Raw genomic sequence first — 6,549 nt, 5'->3', positions numbered from 1 at the left:
TGAAAATGTCTCCTAAATTGAACAATTTCTCTCAAGTGAATCTCAACTTTCACTGATGAGAAGGGGTGTGTGAAGCATTAGTTGCAACCAATGATAAGCCACTTCTCTACAATCACTGTCAGAGGTGAATCCCATAAACCCCCATTTTACAAGCATATACGAACCAAGCAGGACATAGTGTGTACCATTTCTACAATACTGTGACACAGAAATGGAAGGTCAGCCTCGTGGAAGAGGGGTAAGGGTGTGGGGAGGAAGGGGAAGGGGACAAAACAGGGGAAGAGGAAGAAGAGGCCAATGGGCAGATCCCTGATGAAATCAGGGCTACAATTGTGGATCATGTTGTCAATCACGGCCTCACAGTGGCTGAGGCTGGTCGAAGGGTGCAGCCAAATGTTGGGAGAACCACTGTAAATTCAATTATTCAAACATTTCGTTGGAGAACAGGTGTGTATAAATGGACAGTAATTCAGCACTAAACAATCTGCACTGCACTACTGTCATCGTGTCATACATGAAGCTTGCAGTGGGAAAAGAACTTGTCACTGTACATTTTACATTTAGACGTACAGCTTTACTGCATCACACATTTAGTGTATTGTAGTGTACAGTAGTGTTACAGTAAAGATTTGCCATATGTACTGCAATATTGTTTGCAGTTGTGCACAGCTCTACCCAAAGGGAGTTTATGTTTGTTGCAAATAAGGGTGTATTTTTTCTTTTGCACAATGCTGTGAACAAATTAGAATTGCAAAGAGCATATGCAGTAAAAATGTGAAACATACATATTCAGTGTCTTGTACTCAGTTACCTCACTAAATACAGTAATGTGTAACTTTACTGTATTTTTCAAATGTCTGTGCAAATAGTATATAGTGCTGTCTTGAGCATTTTCAGGTAGTGTTACCAAGATCTGACTTTTTTGCATTGGAAAACATTGACAGAGTAAACTTTCATAATGAAAACATGACAAAGCCATTTGACTATCTTGTTCATAAACAATGGTGTCAGGACTTTTCATCTTGATGACACTGACACTTTCATTGACATGAATACTTGCTTTTGAGGAATGGCCTATCCATTTTGAGCAAGTGACACACTTTTGCAGCTTATCAACTAGGTTTTGCAGTTTGTACTAATTGTTTTGAGAACTGCATTAACTGTTGTGCAAATGTAAATAGTTATGTGAGAAATGCACCAAAGCGACTGAGAAAAACTGTATTATAATTTTAAGCTAACAATGCGGGGATTGACTCAAAGTGTAAACAATTAAATCACGATTGCTTAGTAACCCACGTACGAAGGGCACCCCGCCTTAGTAATCAAAAAAGCGTCGTGGGAGAAATTGACGCATTCTGCCAGACTTGCGTGTCCCTGAAGGCCCTGGCTGTTGCCAAGGAAAGCGTTTTCTTCGATTCCCAGCACTTTCGCGCCTTTTCATAGCACGCTTAAGCTGTCTGGCCCTCTTTAAAAGCACAGCTGGCAGCGGTGGGATTCGAACCCACGCACCCGAAGAGACTGGAGCCTAAATCCAGCGCCTTAGACCCCTCGGCCACGCTACCCTGCCCGGGCTCTCTCTTCGTGGGCCCCGTTCTGCCCATTTGTTTTACAGCAATAGAGAAAACGTCGGCTGTGGACCTTCACTGAGGCTCTGAAGCCCGTCGAGTGCGACCAAAGAAGAGACCGGGAGCATGCAGTGTCACTTCTCCAGTCTATTTTGCTCAGGCATATCAGCCACAAGAGCCTTCTAAAAGGCTGTCTTGGCAGCGGTGGGATTCGAACCCACACCCCCGAAGAGACTGGAGCCTTAATCCAGCGCCTTAGACCGCTCGGCCACGCTACTACATGAGAATGCCTTCCATGGGCCATTTTCCGCCTACATTTATTGATTTCATTTTTATCATGTCTCGCTTCGCCACAAGTACATCCGTTGAAATTCCTAATTGACTTTGAGGAGCTCCACGACAGGTGGAAAGGCCTCCTAGATACAGGGGTGCGCAGTTACACTCCTGGAGGCCCCCCCTCCCTGCAGGCTGCAGTTTCCATCTCTAATCAGACACACCTGAATCAGCTAAGCAAAGCCTTCGGGCCTTACTACAAAGTGGCAGCCAGCTGTGTCGCAGTTCAACTCAAAATCATGAGGTAGTTGTCATTTCACCAAAAACTATCAATGAGTCAAGTTGGCTGCTTCCATTATTTTAGACTGTACATGACTATTACATTCAAAATCATTTTTAAAGTGTTATTATTATAATTGTAAGCTAACAATGCGGGGATTGATTCAAAGCGTAAACAATTAAATCACGATTGCTTAGTAACCCACGTACGAAGGGCGGGCCCAGGGGTAAGAACGAGTCACCCCGCCTTAGTAATCAAAAAAGCGTCGTGGGAGAAATTGACGCATTCTGCCCGACTTGCGTGTCCCTGAAGGCCCTGCCTGTTGCCAAGGAAAGTGTTGTCTTCAAATCCCAGCACTTTTGCGCCTTTTCGGAGCACGCTTAAGCTGCCTGGCCCTCTTTAAAAGCACCGCTGGCAGCGGTGGGATTCGAACCCACGCCCCCGAAGAGACTGGAGCCTAAATCCAGCGCCTTAGACCCCTCGGCCACGCTACCCTGCCGGGGCTCTCTCTTCGTGGGCCCCGTTCTGCCCATTTGTTTTACAGCAATAGAGAAAACGTCGGCTGTGGACCTTCACTGAGGCTCTGAAGCCCGTCGAGTGCGACCAAAGAAGAGACCGGGAGCATGCAGTGTCACTTCTCCAGTCTATTTAGCTCAGGCATAGCAGCCACAAGAGCCTTCTAAAAGGCTGTCTTGGCAGCGGTGGGATTCGAACCCACGCCCCGAAGAGACTGGAGCCTTAATCCAGCGCCTTAGACCGCTCGGCCACGCTACCACATGAGAATGCCTTCCATGGGCCATTTTCCGCCTACATTTATTGATTTCATTTTTATCATGTCTCGCTTCGCCACAAGTACATCCGTTGAAATTCCTACGTGACTTTGAGGAGCTCCACGACAGGTGGAAAGGCCTCCTAGATACAGGGGTGCGCAGTTACACTCCTGGAGGCCCCCCTCCCTGCAGGCTGCAGTTTCCATCTCTAATCAGACACACCTGAATCAGCTAAGCAAAGCCTTCGGGCCTTACTCCAAAGTGGCAGCCAGCTGTGTCGCAGTTCAACTCAAAATCATGAGGTAGTTGTCATTTCACCAAAAACTATCAATGAGTCAAGTTGGCTGCTTCCATTATTTTAGACTGTACATGACTATTACATTCAAAATCATTTTAAAAGTGTTATTATTATAATTGTAAGCTAACAATGCGGGGATTGATTCAAAGCGTAAACAATTAAATCACGATTGCTTAGTAACCCACGTACGAAGGGCGGGGCCCAGGGGTAAGAACGAGTCACCCCGCCTTAGTAATCAAATAAGCGTCGTGGGAGAAATTGACGCATTCTGCCCGACTTGCGTGTCCCTGAAGGCCCTGGCTGTTGCCAAGGAAAGCGTTTTCTTCGATTCCCAGCACTTTCGCGCCTTTTCATAGCACGCTTAAGCTGTCTGGCCCTCTTTAAAAGCACAGCTGGCAGCGGTGGGATTCGAACCCACGCCCCCGAAGAGACTGGAGCCTAAATCCAGCGCCTTAGACCCCTCGGCCACGCTACCCTGCCGGGGCTCTCTCTTCGTGGGCCCCGTTCTGCCCATTTGTTTTACAGCAATAGAGAAAACGTCGGCTGTGGACCTTCACTGAGGCTCTGAAGCCCGTCGAGTGCGACCAAAGAAGAGACCGGGAGCATGCAGTGTCACTTCTCCAGTCTATTTTGCTCAGGCATAGCAGCCACAAGAGCATTCTAAAAGGCTGTCTTGGCAGCGGTGGGATTCGAACCCACGCCCCCGAAGAGACTGGAGGCTTAATCCAGCGCCTTAGACCGCTCGGCCACGCTACCACATGAGAACGCCTTCCATGGGCCATTTTCTTCCTACATTTATTGATTTCATTTTTATCATGTCTCGCTTCGCCAAAAGTACATCCATTGAAATTCCTACGTGACTTTCAGGAGCTCCACGACAGGTGGAAAGGCCTCCTAGATACAGGGGTGCGCAGTTACACTCCTGGAGGCCCCCCCTCCCTGCAGGCTACAGTTTCCATCTCTAATCAAACACACCTGAATCAGCTAAGCAACGCCTTCGGGCCTTACTCCAAAGTGGAAGCCAGCTGTGTCGCAGTTCAACTCAAAATCACGGGGTAGTTGTCATTTCACCAAAAACTATCAATGAGTCAAGTTGGCTGCTTCCATTATTTTAGACTGTACATGACTATTACATTCAAATTCATTTTTAAAGTGTTATTATTATAATTTTAAGCTAACAATGCGGGGATTGACTCAAAGTGTAAACGATTAAATCACGATTGCTTAGTAACCCACGTACGAAGGACGGGGCCCAGGGGTAGGAACGAGTCAGCCTGCCTGTTGCCAAGGAAAGCGTTTTCTTCGATTCCCAGCACTTTTGCGCCTTTTCGGAGCACGCTTAAGCTTCCTGGCCCTCTTTAAAAGCACAGCTGGCAGCGGTGGGATTCGAACCCACGCCCCCGAAGAGACTGGAGCCTAAATCCAGCGCCTTAGACCCCTCGGCCACGCTACCCTGCCGGGGCTCTCTTCGTGGGCCTCGTTCTGCCCATTTGTTTTACAGCAATAGAGAAAACGTCAGCTGTGGACCTTCACTGAGGCTCTGAAGCCCGTCGAGTGCGGCCAAAGAAGAGAACGGGAGCAAGCAGTGTCACTTCTCCAGTCTATTTTGCTCATGCATAGCAGCCACAAGAGCCTTCTAAAAGGCTGTCTTGGCAGCGGTGGGATTCGAACCCACGCCCCCGAAGAGACTGGAGCCTTAATCCAGCGCCTTAGACCGCTCGGCCACGCTACCACATGAGAATGCCTTCCATGGGCCATTTTCCGCCTACATTTATTGATTTCATTTTTATCATGTCTCGCTTCGCCACAAGTACATCCGTTGAAATTCCTACTTGACTTTGAGGAGCTCCACAACAGGTGGAAAGGCCTCCTAGATACAGGGGTGCGCAGTTACACTCCTGGAGGCCCCCCCTCCCTGCAGGCTGCAGTTTCCATCTCTAATCAGACACACCTGAATCAGCTAAGCAAAGCCTTCGGGCCTTACTCCAAAGTGGCAGCCAGCTGTGTCGCAGTTCAACTCAAAATCATGAGGTAGTTGTCATTTCACCAAAAACTATCAATGAGTCAAGTTGGCTGCTTCCATTATTTTAGACTGTACATGACTATTACATTCCAAATCATTTTTAAAGTGTTATTATTATAATTGTAAGCTAACAATGCGGGCATTGATTCAAAGCGTAAACAATTAAATCACGATTGCTTAGTAACCCACGTACGAAGGGCGGGGCCCAGGGGTAAGAACGAGTCACCCCGCCTTAGTAATCAAATAAGCGTCGTGGGAGAAATTGACGCATTCTGCCCGACTTGCGTGTCCCTGAAGGCCCTGGCTGTTGCCAAGGAAAGCGTTTTCTTCGATTCCCAGCACTTTCGCGCCTTTTCATAGCACGCTTAAGCTGTCTGGCCCTCTTTAAAAGCACAGCTGGCAGCGGTGGGATTCGAACCCACGCCCCCGAAGAGACTGGAGCCTAAATCCAGCGCCTTAGACCCCTCGGCCACGCTACCCTGCCGGGGCTCTCTCTTCGTGGGCCCCGTTCTGCCCATTTGTTTTACAGCAATAGAGAAAACGTCGGCTGTGGACCTTCACTGAGGCTCTGAAGCCCGTCGAGTGCGACCAAAGAAGAGACCGGGAGCATGCAGTGTCACTTCTCCAGTCTATTTTGCTCAGGCATAGCAGCCACAAGAGCCTTCTAAAAGGCCACAAGAGCCTTCTAAAAGGCTATCTTGGCAGCGGTGGGATTCGAACCCACGCCCCCGAAGAGACTGGAGCCTTAATCCAGCGCCTTAGACCGCTCGGCCACGCTACCACATGAGAATGCCTTCCATGGGCCATTTTCCGCCTACATTTATTGATTTCATTTTTATCATGTCTCGCTTCGCCACAAGTACATCCGTTGAAATTCCTACGTGACTTTGAGGAGCTCCACGACAGGTGGAAAGGCCTCCTAGATACAGGGGTGCGCAGTTACACTCCTGGAGACCCCCCTCCCTGCAGGCTACAGTTTCCATCTCTAATCAAACACACCTGAATCAGCTAAGCAACGCCTTCGGGCCTTACTTCAAAGTGGAAGCCAGCTGTGTCGCAGTTCAACTCAAAAACACGGGGTAGTTGTCATTTCACCAAAAACTATCAATGAGTCAAGTTGGCTGCTTCCATTATTTTAGACTGTACATGACTATTACATTCAAATTCATTTTTAAAGTGTTATTATTATAATTGTAAGCTAACAATGCGGGGATTGACTCAAAGTGTAAACGATTAAATCACGATTGCTTAGTAACCCACGTACGAAGGACGGGGCCCAGGGGTAGGAACGAGTCAGCCTGCCTGTTGCCAAGGAAAGCGTTTTCTTCGATTCCCAGCAC

The 6,549-nt window shown here is 48.1% G+C and overlaps 10 non-coding genes across 10 annotated transcripts; all 10 read right to left on the bottom strand.

Moving 5' to 3' along the window:
* Window positions 1-1,480: 1,480 nt before the first annotated feature.
* On the bottom strand, window positions 1,481-1,562 carry trnal-uag. Its single transcript has one exon. It is a non-coding gene; the product is annotated as a tRNA-Leu (tRNA).
* A 199-nt stretch (window positions 1,563-1,761) lies between these two features.
* On the bottom strand, window positions 1,762-1,843 carry trnal-aag. Its single transcript has one exon. It is a non-coding gene; the product is annotated as a tRNA-Leu (tRNA).
* Window positions 1,844-2,530: 687 nt separating this feature from the next.
* On the bottom strand, window positions 2,531-2,612 carry trnal-uag. The gene has a single exon. It is a non-coding gene; the product is annotated as a tRNA-Leu (tRNA).
* Window positions 2,613-2,811: 199 nt separating this feature from the next.
* Window positions 2,812-2,892, bottom strand: trnal-aag. The gene has a single exon. It is a non-coding gene; the product is annotated as a tRNA-Leu (tRNA).
* A 687-nt stretch (window positions 2,893-3,579) lies between these two features.
* trnal-uag lies at window positions 3,580-3,661 on the bottom strand. Its single transcript has one exon. It is a non-coding gene; the product is annotated as a tRNA-Leu (tRNA).
* A 199-nt stretch (window positions 3,662-3,860) lies between these two features.
* Window positions 3,861-3,942, bottom strand: trnal-aag. The gene has a single exon. It is a non-coding gene; the product is annotated as a tRNA-Leu (tRNA).
* A 615-nt stretch (window positions 3,943-4,557) lies between these two features.
* On the bottom strand, window positions 4,558-4,639 carry trnal-uag. Its single transcript has one exon. It is a non-coding gene; the product is annotated as a tRNA-Leu (tRNA).
* A 197-nt stretch (window positions 4,640-4,836) lies between these two features.
* On the bottom strand, window positions 4,837-4,918 carry trnal-aag. Its single transcript has one exon. It is a non-coding gene; the product is annotated as a tRNA-Leu (tRNA).
* Window positions 4,919-5,606: 688 nt separating this feature from the next.
* Window positions 5,607-5,688, bottom strand: trnal-uag. The gene has a single exon. It is a non-coding gene; the product is annotated as a tRNA-Leu (tRNA).
* A 220-nt stretch (window positions 5,689-5,908) lies between these two features.
* On the bottom strand, window positions 5,909-5,990 carry trnal-aag. Its single transcript has one exon. It is a non-coding gene; the product is annotated as a tRNA-Leu (tRNA).
* Window positions 5,991-6,549: the final 559 nt, after the last annotated feature.

This window comes from Megalobrama amblycephala, linkage group LG20 (genome assembly GCF_018812025.1).
Source record: "Megalobrama amblycephala isolate DHTTF-2021 linkage group LG20, ASM1881202v1, whole genome shotgun sequence".
NCBI classification, from domain to species: domain Eukaryota; kingdom Metazoa; phylum Chordata; class Actinopteri; order Cypriniformes; family Xenocyprididae; genus Megalobrama; species Megalobrama amblycephala.
Note: the sequence above shows the minus strand (reverse complement) of the source record. Positions and strands in the feature narration are given on the sequence as shown.